The sequence below is a fragment of the Callionymus lyra genome, chromosome 1, assembly GCF_982586985.1.
Source record: "Callionymus lyra chromosome 1, fCalLyr1.hap1.1, whole genome shotgun sequence".
NCBI lineage: Eukaryota > Metazoa > Chordata > Actinopteri > Syngnathiformes > Callionymidae > Callionymus > Callionymus lyra.
In genome coordinates, this window is record NC_141818.1 from 14,705,638 (window position 1) to 14,724,703 (window position 19,066).

Sequence of the window (19,066 nt, forward strand, 5' to 3'; positions counted from 1 at the left end):
GAGGATTCAGTCCTGCCATTATCCATCTGGCCAGTGTGTGTGTGTGTGTGGCAGAAACTGTATTTTCTCTTTTACTCACGCCAACTTATTCAGCGGGGACAGTATTTATACCGTCTTCCATTCAGTTCCTGATGCCGAACGGTCTCACTTACTAGCAGTCGTCTCAGGTTACACACTACTGGAAACTGGACACAAGACACTCGGAGCCGAACCACACGAGCACACCTGTGAAAACTGGGGAGTGTTTACCACATGCGAACAACGAATCGCCACATTCACACACAGCAGGACCTTAGGCGTATGGAAATCCCGTATGAAAATATGATCTGCATACAAATGTGCTCAGCTGATGGAAACATACTAATTGATGGTTGTTTTGCTCGCCGCGGCATCTCATCAAGTGTCAACTCGTGACTCCTGAAATACTAAACGTGGACACGAGGAGGAGAAACTTGCAGATAAGAAACATGCATCCGTCAGCTGGTATACCTACAGTCAGGCTCGGTCCTGCAGCTGGAAGCGCCTGTGTTAACATCCGGACGGAGAGAAAAAGCAGCTCCCAATACTGCGGGTTCACTCTCCTGTATGAGACACAACAGCTCCCTCACACCAACTATCACATTGAAAGGGGCAACCAGCTGTGCACTTCTTCAATATTGCACTGCTCTCTCCCAGTCTACCGACTTCTCTCTCTCTCTCCCTCCTTTTTTTTCCCTCCCCATCTCTTCTTCTGCCCCTCGTTTCTCTGTCACTTACAGCAGCGCAGTGGTGCTTACTGTTGACGTTGCGATTCCTTCGGGAGTAAACAAACGTGGGGATAAAGTTGACAGATGCGCTAACTTCTAGAGCAGATTGTATCGTTACATCAATGACATTGTCGGCTACAAGAGTTTGTGGTTAGAATTTTTATGAAGGAGCAAATGAGTATTTTAGCGTGATGAGGAAAATGGATGGGTCAAATCCAAGCACAATTTGCATTTATTTTTCTTTTTACTTTCTTCAAGAAAAAAACAAAACATTTGTGCTTTGAACACTACGGTGGTTTAACAACTCGTTTAGATTAGAAAACCTGCAGTATTATGATTATAAAAAATTACATTTTAACTAAATTTTATAATGCAAAGAGTTGAAACGTCGATATTATTGTAAACATCATCTGATGCTAGACTTTCTTTGTTTGTGATCACTCTGTTTGAACACCACTTGTTTACAACACTCCTTTTAGAATAAGCAAAAAATTAGCAAAGCTTTCCAATATTGGTATATGCTCTATTTTTACACTATTTTTGTTACAAAAAATGTTTTCGTCTCGTCTCTGAAGTCTTGCCTGTTGTTCAAATACGTTTTTTTATTGTTATCTCCGTTGGTTTTTTCAAGAGTTACTTAGTTGTATACCTAACTTCCAACTTTTATTTCATTCAGATTGTACCATCCACCCATCCATCGTCATCCACTTATCCGTCGCCGGGTCGTGGGGGGCTTCAACAGGGAGCGCCAAACGCCCTTCACCCGAGAAACATCTACCAGCTCCGACTGAGGGATCCCAAGACGCTCCATTGCCAGTGAACAGATATAATCTATATATAATCTCTCCACCTGGTCCTGGGTCGACCCCTTGGTCTCCTCCCAGCTCCTGGTACACCTCCAAAGGGAAGCGTCCGGGGGGGGGCATCCTCAAGAGATGCCCGAACCACCTCATTTGACTCCTTTCCACGCAGAGAAGCAGCGGCTCTACTCCGAGTCTCTCCCGAGTGACAGAATTTCTCACTCTATCTCTAAGGGAGACGCCCGCCACCCATCGAAGGAAACTCATTTCAGCCGCTTGTATCCCGAGATCTCGTTCTCTCCGTCACGACCCAAAGCTCATGACAGTAAGTGAGGGTGGGTAAATAGAGAGCTTTGCCTTTTGGCTCAGCTCTCTCTTACGCGGCAGATCGAATGCAATACCGCCCCTGCTGCACCAATTCGCCGACCCATCTCCAATTCCCGAACACTCAGATGGTACCTGCTATGCTTATTAATTTAATACATTTGAACGAATGGATTAATGTAAGATTTGCAGTTTATTATATTTTATATTGAATTAAAGAAAAAAAAGACATGTAAAAGAGTCCAAATGAGTGTAATATCCATAATTTAATTATATAATATTTACATTCAGAAATTTAACCAATAATACTTTTTAAGCAAAACAATAACTATAAACTGAGCTTTTTTTTTAATTCAAATGATGTACACATAGCTAGTGTTTGAGTTCCACTAGTTAGTGATTGGCATTGATAATTTATTAATTAAATTCTGTGCCTTTGATCAGAATCCAATACTGACTTTTAAGAACCTTTCAGTATAAATGTTTCCTTTTAAGGTCTGAAAGTTTGATTCTGCCACCATGACATGCAGTATGAGCCAATAGAAATCCTACTATACTATAAATATTCAAGGAAAAACATATAACACTACAAAAATACAGATGAACAAATGCACATAATGCGTCAACGTACAAATCTGAAAAGGTATCGAATAGTTACTTGTCGTGAGCAACAACTTTTGAGGAGTCAGCATGTGAAAGAAGCAAACTCCGACAAAGACCCACAGCAGTGTCGACGCAGCTGGAAGAAGAAGCATTTCGACTCCGGCAGCGGATGAGTCACAAAAGAAAAAAAACAAAGCGATAAAAAGATCTCAAACTCGGAGGGTGATACTGGGAGGTTCACATCACATGAAGTATTAAGCTTACATGTTAAATTTAGACAACATCTTCTTGAGGGTGGTTCAGTTGGTTGTTAAAATGGTGATGGGGGGGGGGGGGGGGAGTAAGGAGGACATAACTGCAGGGGGAGTGATTCTTTCTTCCGGATAGTTCTGCAAAGTCATTAAAAAGTGCTGCAGATAGAGGAATGAGAAGTTTGTTATATACTTTTTTAATATACCAAGAGTGCGTTTTGTAAACTTGGTTTTTTAAAGTACTTGTGTTACACCCTTGTATTTCTGTATCCATCACAGAAATTGTGTATTACTGATGAGGTTGTGTGACACTGACTAAGATAAAGCAAATCTCACCCTTTCAAGAAACCACATTATGACCCAAACAAGTGATCCAAAAGCATCGCACACATGCCAAATTGTAAAGGGTGTCGGCTCAGTCAGCGGATACATTTCCTGCACGTGATCTTGCATGCAGTCATCTTGGGGGGGTGGGGGGGGGTGTTCACCATCTGTCTGCGCCACAGATCAGACACATGCAGCATTTTAATACACCCGACATGAACTAAGATGAAGATCAGGAGCAGCTTTCTACCCTTGATTATGAATGGATTTTATCAATGGAGCAGAGAGGAGGGGATTTCATGGAGACAGCTGTCATACATCATCCATACATCTCACACAGCTGAACTGGAAATAAATTAAATAAATGACTGTGCGCTAAAAGTAAGAAATTCAAGAAGTCAAATGTCAGATTTAAAAATGCATTGTAATAGATCAGGATTTTAACTACTGGAAGTAAAATTATTTTCCAAATAGAATCATTAAAGATTTTTTTTGGTTCTTGTTTTTGAGATGTTCTTCTAGAAAACTGACGATTCAAGTTGTGGTTTACCAATTTCTAATTTAATCTGGGAAATGTGTCGTATACTTTTGCAATAATGTAGAATATATCCATATATCAATTTGCAATAACGTATCATATTTTGGTGTTGAACCAGAAGTTCAAATATTACAAAATTCAGACACATTGTTTTGCAGCACATTCTTCGATGTTTCTGCTACAAAGTGATAATGATTTTGGTATAAACATGGATTTATTCTAAAGTTTCCAAACACCTTTGAATTTTTTATTAATCAATGAATATCCATTCCTCATAATACCTAAAAACATAGATTTAATTAAACTTTAGTTTTTTAAGGTGTTCATTTTCCTTTTATGTTTCCACCCCCTTGTATTAATATACAATAAACGTCTAGTCGTCGCTGTAATTTTCCTTAACTCATGATATCTCTGGGTCAAGATGACACAGAGGCACGAAAACAAATATGTTTGTGGTATCCCTTGTGTTGTCTCTGGGTCAAGGTGAACGAGCTCGACCACTGCATATGTATTTCTGGAAGCCAGGAAGGTCGTTCACCTTGACCCAGAGACAACACAGGGAAATACCCCAAACACATTTGGGTCACCTTGACCCAGAGACAACACAGGGTTAAGATGACTGATTATTGTTCACCACCCACATTCTCTTAATTTGAGCAAATCCTCTTTGTCTCTTCTCTTGCCTCACTGTTACATCATAAACCTTTTTCTAACCTCGCTCCTAATCCTGCAGGCTAAATCATTACCCGCTCCGTTTACTTGGGCTTGATGTAGTTTTATTCACATTTTCCGAAAAACTTGTGTTGTTGTTCGGCAGCTCAATTGAGTCGTGACGCTTCTTCTGTTGTTGCAGATAAAAGCCTTTGCCCGCTGCTGTTTGTTCGAAGCACTTGTAGATACAGGATGGATTAGTTGAGGCTTGGTATTGGCTCATGAAACACAACTGTTCTTGAACTATTTCGGCTATATATTTAACTTTTCCTTAAAACATTTTGAATGACTACTTAATTATTGTACGATTAGTATTACTGACGGTCAAAGTCAGTGTCGATGAATGAGTTCAAGCTCCAACTAATACTGAGAGAGACTTCAGATTTTATGACATGCCTCTGTCTCCAGTTGTCACTTGTAAATTCTTTCCTCAGGTCAAATATGTAGAAAGAGGTCAAGCACCTGAATGTTTAACTTTATTATTGTCTTACAAGTCGGTTTCGCGTTAAGCCTTTGTTTTCAGTCAGTGCTCTTCATAGTGTAAAGTATTTATTTAAGTGTCAATCATGCCCTGGTGGTGTTTCCCGCTCGAGAATTCATGCTACTGCTTTTGAAGAGTCCATTTTAAAGAATATTCATGCAAAAGGTTTCCATAAAAGCAAAACTAGGAAACATTTTTACATTGTTTGGGGTTTTTGCTTCATATTTCCTTATCATTTCTGTAATTATTATTTTAATTTAGTTCAGTTGTTCATAAACGTTACTCTCTATATGAAATATCTAAATACTTTAAGTTAGCAGGAAGATAAAACCAGAAACTGACTCAACAAGATCCTTCATCTTGTTCTGTAAAAACAAAAACCCATGAGCAGACAATTGGCAACGGCAAATTTACGATATTGCAAATACACTATTACAGCAGTATGGGGAGCCATTAACTTATTGACAATTTTACCCCATCGAGCCTTGAAAGATTGTTATGGGCAGGAGCTCAAAACTCTTCCCGAGAATGTCTTCTTTATCAACAGGATGATGGATTCTTCAAAACAAATCTAGGAGCTTCCATGATGGTTAAGTAATATGATTTTTTTGAATGATGAATTTCTACTACAGGTTGCACATCATTTTCATAAATATTTTATTCAGTAATCATTCACAAGTCACTTAAAACTGCAGTGCTTTGGTGTGGGCATACATATGTAAACAAAGTGCATGAATAAACATGGACCACAAGAGTGCACGTATGATAATGACAGATATTTAAATCCTCAATGTGAAGGAATAAAACCTCCTCTGCATCTGTTGATTTGTGATCACCAGCTAACTTGTAGCTTCAATATCCTTTTTAATCACGTTCTCGCTAATATTTGCTCGCTTGCACCAGCGGACCGACTGTGTTGACCAGATCTGGCATCCAAGTCAGCAGAACGTTGGCTAAAATCATTTGTAGACAGATGGCTTATTAATTATGCATTCTTTCCCAAAACTAAAGGACACGTAATACAGCAATTAAAACTGTGAATAGATGAAATTATGCTAAATAATTGGACAAATTTTAAAAAATGCTCTTCCTTCAAAATATAAGATGGAACGCTATAAAAGGTTATTGAATGCATGACAACTTAAATATATACATTTTTGTTAATTCATTTAAAAGAAGTGCATTATAAGTAGAGGCAAAAGTAAAAATGGTTTAGTCGATACTAGAGGTTATTTACTGGGAAACGACCACTTTCATATTGTTAAAGCTCTCTGAAGATTCCATTGGAAGTTCTCACCTCCTGCATCCTCGCATCATCCTACACAGCAGACCCCGGTGATTGTAGTAACAAGCCTCGCAAGTCTCATTCTGTGACTCATCCTATTTCATTACAAATACACCCACACGGACACTTGTGCAAGGCTTCCGTTAAAAGCTTATGTAGCATATGGTTCGCATTAACATCTCTCTCGTGAATTCTTCAATGAGTACAAGGACACATTTTTCTACATCAGCTTCGTGAACCTGGAACTCACCATTAATACCATTTGTTGCACTAATAAGATGCATACAGTATTCATAATAATACTAACAAACTGACGGTTTTAATTAGGTTATTCCCTGGTCTGAGATTACCAATTCCATATTGAGTTAATTACTACGTAATGACTGAAAGTAGCAATATATCAACAACACAACAAGGTAGAGTCCCAGAGGGGCTTTGTTATTCAAGCAGCTGTTATAACATTAAATGCTCTCAACTATACTACCGTGCATTTTGTCCATCAACTCCTCTGCATCAACTTGTTCAAAAAATGATGTACATTTTGTCAGTAGTACAACAAGATAATGAAATCTAGTTGACCTACCGTAACACAATGGATTGCACCATTTCATTGTTCCTAACAAGATGCCAATGAAACAATTTACCAGGAAAAATAAAAATGGTGTTCGACTTCCAACATACAGGCTTTGAGTTGCTTTACTGTTCAGACAGTTATGGCTCATACTTGGCACAAGTAATGAGCAGAGGAGCAGCCAGTACAAAAGGTCAAAAAGAGGCAAAAGGTCAAGGATTTCATTTAAATATGCTGCTGTGAGTGGACGATTTAATTTAAGTATTTTTATTCTGAGGTATTTTCAATAAACGTACATATATAAATAATTCCAGGAGCACATGACAGATTCTGGAATTGAAAATTGATGAAGATTTCTTATCCGTGCATTATGCCGACTGAGCATTTATGGATTATGCATTATTATCCCTAGAGGGAACAGAACGTGCCCATCAGAACTTAATCGACTATAGTTCAAATGCATCTTGCAAAAAAATTGAATACATCAAATAAATAAATAAATAAATATAAACACCTGAGACGTTTTGGAATTGGAAGGTCGATTTCCCATCATTCAGGTTCAAAAGACAACAAGCAATGAATCAAGATCATACCTTAAGTTGAAAGTTCATTCAAGTTCAAAAACACCTAAAGTCAATAAGAAGTATATAACCACTACAGTTAATGTAGTAATGCAATAACGTAAAACATACAAAGCCCTTAATTCTGAGCTAAGATAAGGTTTGGTAGATTCTCCAGGTTGGGGAAGAAGGTTCAAGTTTCACCGGGTCTTGTTGAGAGAGGCAAAGCTCTTGAAATGCAGGTGGATCTACTTCCTCACGAAGTAGAGTATGATCACGAGAAGTGACTAAAAGGACAACAGTGGCCAAAATGCTGCCCACGTAACTCATCTCTAGATAAGTGGTGGAAGACAAGACTACGATGATTGAAAGAATTCTGAATATTACATTAAATCATCAGAATCCACTATAAGAAAATATAGGTTGAAAACTTAATGGATGAAAAAAACCAATGAACTCCAAGGCAAGTTTTAGGATAAAGTAAAGACCAGTTCTTCACTCGCATGTTAGATGACTGATCAAGGTCACCCTCTCCTTTTGACATGTGGATAAATGCTTATACCTCAACAAGGTTACAACCCAGATACAGCCTGTGTCCAGTTCAGTGTCCTCTTTCAGCAGACATAAATAAAGTGAATCATTAATGCAGCCGGAGCTCTTGAAGCCTGGCACAAATACATAGTGATGCATCCCAGGGCAGCGCTGGTCAGGAAAACAGAACAGCATCTGGGTTGTCTCGAAATGTGTCGTAGAGAAAGGTTTCAAAAGTAATACGAACTTACCTCTCCCGACGTAAAGGGGGGAAGTCCGACCTGTGCTGAAGGGAGCATAGCTTCATCTGAAGAGCGTGACAATCATTGTTTGACACAGCCCTGAGATATCACGACTATATTTATCCCCCCCGAGCGCTGAAAGGAGTGTCAACAACTGACACGAATACCAAAGACAACAAGGAATTCACACCTTGAGTCACACCAACTCACTCACCGGGGTTTAAATTGAGGCTACATGTTTCTCAAATGAATACTAATATCAAGAATGGAGGAGAGTTCCAGTGAACTCCAGATGACGGGGGGAGATCAAAAGGGATGTTCTGATGCAACACGTCTTTTTATAGAGAATATACTGCCTGGTCATTATCATGACTTGGAAATAGAAGCCACCTGTTGGAAACACAGACTACAGAAGTGGTCAAAGTGTAGGTAGACTACTCAAAATGTCAACAAAGAAAGGTCTTTAGTGATCAATCAAAATAAACCAATAGTTTTATCAATAATATAGATTTCACTTTCTAATTTAACAAGTTATGAAAACCATTTAATTCTGCATGATTTATCTTTTATTAAACTATGTTCTGTTTTGATGCCTGCAAACGATGAGGATACTTTAAGATCCTTTTTAATGAGCGGATATGTGATGTGCCTACTTAGTCAATTTATCATTGGCTCTCATTAATGTGCAGACTGAAGCCGTAAGTTCATAGGGCCAAGAGTCAAAAAGTTTTTTTGCTAATAAAAAATGGTGCCGTAGCTCCATAGCAGGATTCATTAACGTCTGTAGTTAAGAGGAAAAATATAAGTTAAATGAGGCAGAATGGGTCAAACGTGAGCTTCGTCATCACTAGCTTAAGAACACCCTCGAGAACTTCACAATTTATTTTGGCCTTAATCACATCACGACCTGAACTATAGCGACCAGAGGAGCCTCTACGTCAACTGAGGAGAATCTAATTTAAGGCAGAAACCTTGAGAGAGTCTGACTCATGCTCGACATGAAGACAAATAGAGGGAACAAAGAGAAAGCTTGCCCTGGGAAAACAAAGGTTTCCAAGGTACCTTATGAATTATGAAGAAAGAAGTGTATTCTATAATCATAACACATGATTGTCATGCGGCCCTCTACATATTACACTTTATTTTGAATGAATCTCTTATGTTTTCCACGCTTGTATGTGACGTATTTATATCTCAGATCATTCATATCTATATAAATATAATAGTAGGTCTTAGACTCCTGAACAGCTCATTAAAATTGCTTATAAAGTAACATCTAATCTATTTAAGGGGGGAGGAAAACTACATCAGGTTAAGGAAAAGAGGCCACAAGCGGGGTCACCTATAAACATTTATATGTCCAATTTAATTTTAATTACATTTAAAAGTATTGTGTGACATTTATTTAAGGGAGATTTGCCGAAAAGTATGAGGGAGACATAGACCCCCATGGAAATTTAAACAAATGTCAATACACTTTTTAATATATTTAATACATATTAATATCTGGTCATTTCAGCTCCTTTCACCAATTTTAAGGCCCATTATCAGCCTGAGTTTACTCTCTTCTTTACTTCCCCTCTGAGTGTTTTTATGTTATTTCGGATTGGTTTTATACACGGGTAACACTAGGAATTTTAGCTAGAATAGTATATGATCATACGCATGAACCCTGTAAATATGTAGGTAAATATAAGTCCCGGGACTCTGAACTCGTACCACGTTCCCTTCCCAGTTCGTATACTTCGGTTAGTGGAATGTATTTTTGGGTCATTTATTTCATAATTACCAGAAAAGAAAAAGAGACCATCTACCAGGCTTTTCCCACCGACAAGGACATTTGGCAGTTCAGTGCAAAAGAGCACATATTTCCGATTTGCACAAACCTTTTAAACTCTGGATCACTCCTCCAGATGTCCATCTCCCTTCCTGTTCCCAGGGAGATAAGATTTTTTACAGTTCTATCCTTGTCCTTGACTCGAAATGGAATTGTTGACCTTCTCTGATACACTGATATTGGAGTGTGTGGTGTTTGTTTGAGCTGCAAATATCTGTCCTTCACACAAGACTCAAGTCTAACAAAGAGGAGTTGGTTACATTGTAGCATTGAATAGCATGTGATAATATTAGCATTGTCTCTGATTATAAGTGAGGATAAAAGTTATTTCGCACTAATGGCCAATAGATCTCAGATCTCAGTAACCTAGGCGATGGTTGGCTTCTCAGGATCCATCACTCGAGTGATGTTTTTTTGCAGTTCCTGGTGAATTGTGAATTTGTTTCAAGTCCTAAAATGACCACAAAGCACCAGAGGAAGAGGGTTACCATTTCTCTTACTTACTTGGGAAAGTAAGTAATCTAAACTTTCTAATTTCCCAAGGGAATTTTCCCAAGGGATCAATAAAGTTCCATTTATCCATCCATCTATCTTAGAGACAGTAAAACCTCCTGTCACGTTAAAGAAAAAGAGAAAAGGAGCAGTTGATGAACTTTAGAGAGTTTTAAATGCTTAAAATAAAATAAAAAGGATTGAAAAAAATATGGGTTTAGTTTTTACTGCTGTATATTGTGTTTACATGCCATTTACAAATAGTTCATTTCACAAAAACAAACTTTTTTGGTTCAAATATGACATTTGCTATTTGTTTGTTTAGGCAGTCAATCGAATTCAAAAATATTAAATTAACGATTCAACTTTTTCAGACACTGCTTTAAGTTACTGCTGACTGCTTTGTTTATGGCAATATATCATCCATTTTATGACAACTTACAAATGGAACTGGCAGCATGACTTGTTTATTGAGAACATCATTTGCTGCTTCCATCTGAAGTGACAAACATTTTGGAAAAGACATCAAGAAAACCATGTTTAGCGTGAAATGATTCAGCTGACAGGCATACACTATTAACCTACTGCCATCCCACGAATGAACATCAGCTCCAAGAACAATGGAAAGAATACTGGGAAAACAAATGCATCCATCATGTATGTTTTAGTGACGCACACGATCGTCGCATGGACTCTGACAATGCACTGCCAAGAGGTGCTGGGTCATATGAATAAACTGCGAGTGAAACAGGTGCTGTAGGGAGGAACTGCTGCCTGTAATTCTTCTCATGCATCAATAATTGAAAGAAGATATGTCTGCGGCTGTTCGGGAGCGTCGGCTGGAGCCTGGACAGTGAACAAGTGTAACTGATGACAGAGATTGAAGTGAAGTCTTGATTATTTTCAGTGTAATTAGGAAGAAGAAAATCTTAGAACAAAGCTACAAGCTACCCTTACCCGACACCAGTTGTGGGAAGTGACCGGAAAAGAACTGTAGAGCAATAATAAATAATCTTCCACAAAGGGGATCTTCTATAGGGATAGTATAAGAAGCTGTTTTCCCCATTTAAAGCACCTTGTGACACGTGGTGTTGTATTCCCAGCTCAGAAGTGAGTGCTGCAGTCACTCTCAATATTTAAACGGAAGCATGAAAGTAAGAATTGAACTCTATAAATAGCACAACATCAATCTTTTTAACCTGATAAATGTGTTCTGTATCGTTTCAAATGAAAGAAAAATTTAGATTCAACAATAAATCTTAAAACCAATAGGCAGAAGCTAATGATACGTGGATTACGTTTAAAAATGCATATTGTAGAGGCCAGTAAAATGGATTAGAATTTAATATGTTGGGCCCAAAGGTTACATTTTATTAATCCCTTTTGACGAGAAATTCCATTGTTAGATGAGGATACAGCATCAAGAGACGCTCGGGATTACAAAAGACTGATTTTCATCTGGTTTAAAATGTAGCACTTGAACTTGCAACCTTTGAAATATTTGTCATCTGCCTGGGTTCAAAGAAGATTACAAATGGAGAATGTAATGACTCGTCTATGGAACTGAAAAAAAGTTAGAACATCTGGTCCACTTTGTTGTGCTGAAGATAAAGGTTCTCCTCATCCCTCTATTGATAAGAGATCAGAGAAAAAAGGTGAGAAAATTATTAGTTTAGAAATGTAGTTTACATTTCTATGCTTCCATATATTTCAATGTCATAAAAATGATCACTAGTTAGAGGTTTAGAAAAAAAAAAACATTCTCATTCATCTATGAACATACAACCTAGAACAGAACTCATTATACAAATGCAATTTAATCTAACCATGCCTAGAATGGCTGCCCCGATTGGTCGAATTAAGTTTTCATCTTTAAAACCAATTGACTTCATTGTATTCAGTCCCTCGTTTTGTCATTAAAAGACGATTGAAGAACTAAAACCATTGTCTTTAATTTTACTAAGCGCATACCTTAAACATTATAAAAGTTGAGAGAAGCTGAATGTAAGTAAAGCTAAAATGTTATTATCCAATTACTCAACTAAAGGAAAAGAATAATCGATGACTAAGCAATTTTCAAAACAATAGGCAGCCCTACTGTAGCTTGTACAGTGGCTTCTTTTTGTTCCATTTACATTAAAGTAGACTCTGGCAAAATACCACACCTCCTGTCGTCCGTCTGCTTGAGAAGTCCAGGAAAAAAGATTCAGCTCTGAACGGACCCACATCCGGAGTGAAAGCTTAGTTTCTTTGGGTTAAAACTATAAACAAAATGGACTCAGTTTGTAGATTGTCGTATTCGGGAGGAAAAAACTTATTGAAACGCACAAAATAACTTTTGTTAATCAAATGCTAACTGACATAAGATGCCATATCTTTACTGGAGTTATAGAGTATAAAGTTGTGATATACAATTGGTGTTACGCATAGAGCAACACAAAATACTAATAGGAGTTAAAACTGATTTCTCTGTCAGCAAAATCATAACCAAAAAGTTTTGTGAAGGGCATGGAATCATCAGTCCTAAAAATAAACATACATTGTAGTATGTTTCCAGTGTACAGTTTGACAACTATGATAAAGATAATATTGAAAAACAACATTAGAGACGTGTATATCCCAGTGCTCAGCCAGAAACCACTCTTGGTTTTTATTTTAACCCGAGCAGATACATACCAGCTACAAAATGAATGACCCGATCGCCAAATCACTTTATTTCCCACACCAACAAAAGCTGCTCAATGAAGCAAAGACAGATGCGATCCACACGGTCCTCGCCGTGGATCAGTAGCCGACATTAAAGTGCGCCACTAACAATCTGTCAGATGGAACAGCTTCATCCATGCTGCAGAGCAGCTCATTTGCAAATATTCAATGTCCACTCACCACGGAGGAAGTGCTCGATATTGAGTTGCAAATTATCTTTGATTGATGAGCATGAGGAACCGAGAACTCAACCCTCAGAGTTTGAGCAACCGTCACACATATTAGAGTCATCACAAGATTCTGTTTGCTGGTTCTAAACTTAAAAAAAAAAAAAGGTGTCAAGAGGTGGGGGAGGGTAGTTCAAGAGACTAACAAAGGATATTTTTAGTTCTTTAAAAAGCGTCATAAAAGCGTCATAAAACCGTCCCTCATTGTGTCAAAACCCTACTCGGAAAATCCAGTTGGCGGGTTGTTGTCAGATGTCACTTGTAGTCTGACTAGACTCATTCAATCTTTGCCTACACAAGGCCAATAGGTCGTTTTCTGTGAGTCAATGATTTTAAAGATGGAGTCCTTTCACCCTGGATTAAGTGAAAAGAGAAACACCATTACATTTCGGTTTACTGCTTCAACTTAAAGATCATACAGCAGCAGAATCGTGTACACCAAGTGCAAAGATTATTTGAACGAGTGTGTAACAGTTACATGTGCACTGACACTGTCTGTACGGGGAAAAATTGCTGAAGAGAAAATAGCTGGAGGGCTTACAATGTTGGAGTGCATAGATCCAATCTGGCCGTACACAAACTGTTCTCGAGACAGGCCGCGGTAATTCCTGGATCTGTCCTCGGAAATCTGCTGAGTGCGTTTCTCTTAGATGAACGAGATTCAGACGATTGAACAGATCTCACCTGCTCTATCTTGTCTTTCATATTTGCAAATCAAACAATTGACATCCATGAAAAAGGAAAGCTAGAAAAGCTTCTGTAGGTACTGAACTCTATCAAAGTTGGAGACCAAACGAAAACATCCTAAAAAAAAAATAGAGGCTTCAAGCTAAAACATCCATCAACTATTTCCCTTCCATTTGGTAAGCGAGCTAGCTTTAGCTAAACTTAAACTTAAACTATGTTTTGAACAGGTTTTTTAAGGCTCTGGCCACAAATGATATCTTGGCAGGCTGAATTTGGCCGCCAGGCATGAGGTTGACATTCAGTGGACGACAGGACAAATAGACAGTTTAACTCGGCCTAGCATACAATGCTAACAAATTAGGAATCAAATTGTTGCTAAACAACTAAAACAAATTGTTTCTTAAACAGTGGATTGAACGTTCCATACACACAACAGGTTTTGTGTTTAAGGCCCAATGTTTTTTTATCTTGTTTAAAAAAAAAATAATAATCTGGAGAGAATGCTTTATTTTAGGCAAGAAGCTTAAAATGTAAAACTGATTATTGAATTGAAAGTTAAGTTAAGAAGACAAAGTATGTTGACATGTACATGTTATTTCCCAATTTAAAAAAGCAACTATAGTAAATGAGAGAATAAGCAGAAGAAAATAAAATTATTCACATTTTGTTTATTACTTATAGCAGTTATTAAATCAAATTGTAATACCTTGAAACAGTTACTTTTACCAGTAGTACAAAACAAATGACACAATTAATAATAATGTGACCAACATACTGCAAATATTACTACATTTAAGAAGAAATAGGCAAGTTTAATTGTCAAAACGGTGTACAACTTCGTGGAACTTTCGTTGCAATATACTAAAAACAGGAAAAGGGCTTTTGTGGTGAGTTTTTGGTTGCGTCGTCTTAGTAAATTTAAAAAAAAATTCTCTCAGAATTAGAAGAACACTGACTCTGAGCCACTACTATAAAGCAGCTTGGTGGAACTTTTACATCCTGCAAAGCATGCTGGGACGCTTAGTTGAATCATTATTTATCTAAAAGCAATGCTATTCAGTTAAAATTGATCAGTAACTTCCAAGTTCCATTGGCGGGAACAATGGTGGAAATTTAATTTCTCGTAAAATATACCTGAAAAGTATTTTGTCAAAGTATTTCATTGTAAATAAAAACATCTTTGAAATAAGATTTATAGGTGCTGATCCCTAAATACAGTCTATTATGCAAACTTTTGTAAGCTTTACTTAATATTTGATAAGTACTAGTACAATATGTAGGATATTCCAAATAATTTATTTTCATTATTTACAACAATACAGTATGAACAGAGTATAGCGTTCAAAATTTAAAATCAATTGGAACTTTTATTTTATCCAACATAAAAAGTGAAGCCTGGCGGTAAATGTAACCGGTTATCCAAAAAGGTTCTGCGAAAAGGAAACAGAATCACTTGCTGTGCAGCAAACAAATGTTTAGAAGGTAAATGTCACATCGAAAATGGGGAGAACTGTAAAGAGAGCTCAACCTATTAACAGCAGCAGAACATCTGCTGTCCGAGTGATAAACCAGCCAAGGTACAGTCCCTGCTGCTGAACGGGTCGCGGAGGAATAACTATAAATATCCACTTAAAAGAAAACTTGTCATCAGCACCTGCGTAAAGCGAACTCTAAAATGTCACATTTTTGACAAACATAGCTGTTACTAGCTACGGATTATGATTCAGCAGTGTCAGCAGCAGGTTAATCTCTCGTACGCGTGTCTAAAATTAAAAGCACTGAACTCATTTGACCGAAGTGAAGATCAGCTCTGGCTTGCAAACAAAATATACTTTACAAACAAATATAAAAAGGTAGTTATAACTAAAAATCAGTTTTTAAACTGCTATCCAAATTTAGGTTCTTTAGCCGAGATGTCTAAAGGGTTTTCCTTCGTCATCCATCCTAGAATGGTATTAGAAACAACATCACTGAACGCTGTCAACCATCCCTCAAATTAGATCACTTAGTCTGGCTACTGATGCCCTGAAGGCTCTAAGGTCAGTATCAATCAAACGCCCACCTTTATCAGTGTCTGTGTCCTGAGAGGACGAGTTTATGGCCTTATCTATGACCGTCTTAAATACGGAAGAAAAAGATTTTATTGAAATTTCGAAAACGGTTGACGTCATTTCAGTTCCATCTAGATTCCGGATCTTTGTTTGCAATTCACTATTTTTTGGTGTGTATAGGCAAGAATATGTTGATACGATTGTGATGCTGTAGGAACAAGGATTTATTTGTAGTGTCGACGTCGTAACTGCCTTTATTTGTTTTGAAACCAAAGTATGTCCAAAACATAATGTTTTTAAATCTGCCCGAGTGGACTGTATCCTCTTGTCCTCAGTCATCGCCGGGATCACGTTCAACCCCAAGAATATTTGCATGTTAATTATGAATTTAAAAAATTGAATGGTTTGATTTTAAACACACACTATCGATATATATTGATATTAAATGACTATGGTAAAAATTAAAATAATAATAATAATATATGATTTAAAAGCCGAAAAAAATATGTATACACTGCTACCGAATATCAATATGATAAAAACTATTGGGATATAACATCAATAACCTCTAAATACTTGTATGGATTGTAATTGCTGTTGCTCATGCCCCAGATCATGTTCAGAACTAGCAAAACAAATCTTTAAACAGTTTGAAATAAAATACATTTTCTTGTGACTGTCGTTGTTATGTTTTCAATTTTATTTTCTCACTTTCTGTTCCCCCCTTCCCCACTTCCCCCTGTCAACTAATGCCACACCTTGTCTGCAGGAAAGATACCCTTTTCAACCACCTGAGAACCGTGTGCCAGATCAAAGATTATCCTGCGCTGGTTTGTAGTCGTTTTCTGTGGTTTATTCCTGTTGGGATTTTATAACAAGTGTTTTGACCTTGTTTTATTTTTTGTTTCGAGGTTATCTGTTGTTTCCCGATAAATTTCCCGGTTCGGTGGAGGTTTTTCTATCTTTAGAATTTGTGGTACTGCATTGCTTGGACTTCTTATTTACAAAATTGTCATATATTCCAATTGTAAAAGTTCTTATAATTTGAGATGTATTTAAAACACATATTTCGATCTTCATCCTTGCTTTAGACATTAAACAGGGTACCGCTTTGGATGCGTTTGGTTATACGAGGTGGGTGTAGAGGTTTGTCCCAGTGACACGGAAAGCCACTTGACTTTGGTTTTAATTATTTACGGTGATTCTAAGAGGATGGTGAAGTACAAATGGTTTCTATGGGTATAAGCAAATGCATACATAGGTAAAGTTGTATGTCAGGGCTTGAAAACATAAGACTAAAACTTCACAAATTCAAAAAAAGAAAATGTCAGATAAGTGGAAGATATACTGGGGTTATCCCTGGGACCAGAGGTCACCAACCTTTTTGCTACTGGGCTATGGGCACTGAATAGTTTAAAGGGCTACTATAGGACCAGTTCGAAACAACCTTCATTCATTTATAAAAACTACAGAAACCACTTAGTAATCATGATAGTAACCATTTTTTTGTTTATTATTGTTAAGCAGGTGCGGCTTTTGTAAGTCACGGCTATATTCGTAATGCAAATTATCCATTCTATATGTTTTTTATATTAAAATAAAGAACACCTTTTTAGGCAGAGCTTCATCCACTAGACTACACTGAGTGTATAAGAGGGTCAGGTCATAACATTTTCCCTCAGCCCCTCCAGCACTGCCATCCTGGTCCACTCCCTCGTCACTAGATTATTGCAACTCACTCCTCTCTGGTCTCCCCCTCAATTCCCTCCATAAACTTCAACTTGTAGAAAATGATGCCGCCCGGATGATCACCAAGACCCCCAATATTAATCACATCACTTCTGCTCTTCAACACTGGCTCCCCATCACCTACCATATCAACTACAACATCCTCCTTCTTACTTTTAAATTCCCTCAACAACCTGACCGATCTCCTCCACATAAACATCAGATCCTCCTCTTCAATAAACCTCACCATCCCATGGCGACGATGGGGTCCAGAGCCTTCAGCAGATCCGCCCCTGGCCTCTGGAACTCCCTCCCACCGGACATTTGCACCATTAACACTGACCTAAAACTGACCTTTTTAAGCTGAATTATTCATTGTAACTCTATCTCTTTTTATTTCTATGTTTAATCTTTCGTACTTTTCTTATCTTTAAACTTTATTTTTTACTGTTGTTTGATAATATGTCTTCATTGTGTGTCTTGAAAGGCAACTCGTAAAATAAAATGAATGATTATTATTATAAAGGTTATAGTCTAAAAGTTCAAAACAATACTTTGTATTATGAATTATTCAACCAGATGTTCGGTATTGTTTTTCCTAAACTCTTATATTGTCCGATGTGTCACACATAGATTAATGATTGGTCTTTTTAAAATCTTTCCGATTGTTATTAACCTAAATAGACAGATATAAATTCCATTGGTAAATATGCTCTGAGATTCTAATACCAGGCACATATATTTGTTTCAGCCATGTTACTGATGCTGGAGCTGCCTCTTCTGCTGAGTGGATAGAACTGCACTTCAGAGATTAAGGGGAAGAGAGATCTTTGGACCCAAATCTAGTGGCCAGGAGTGCACTTATCCATCTAAATCACTTTTAGACAAGCGTGGAGATGAAGCCCGCAGCACTTGTGGACCCACTTCAGCTGGGATGGGTTCAAACGCATCACAAAAAAAAACGCTGATTAAAATGGGCAAAACGGTTTGTTCAATTCAAGGAATAGCAACGTGTTATGTTTGTGACACCGACTGAGCAAATGAAAACACATTGTGTGGGAACTTTCAACAATAGCCGAGTGCACAAAATGATTCTCATGCTTTCACATCAGCAGAAAGACTTAAAAAAAAAGGTCCTATTAGACAATATACTGGAGCAGTTTTACTTTGATTATGATATGCTGTCTATACCATTTTTTTTATTTAAAAACTTCTTCTTTTTTTTTAGACACTTGTTTACTGTATGTCTATTAGATAGAAACTGGCAAATGTCAATCAAGATAGAGGGACAACGATACAATATATATTGCGATACTGTAGGAACAACCATATATTTCTAGTATCTAGTACTGGCTTAACTTCTATCATTTG

The 19,066-nt window shown here is 37.4% G+C and overlaps 1 protein-coding gene across 6 annotated transcripts in view; it reads right to left on the bottom strand.

Moving 5' to 3' along the window:
* LOC148088127 (multiple C2 and transmembrane domain-containing protein 1-like) overlaps positions 1-19,066 on the bottom strand; it is a 136,307-nt gene that overhangs the window by 116,067 nt on the left and 1,174 nt on the right. The window lies entirely within an intron of this gene.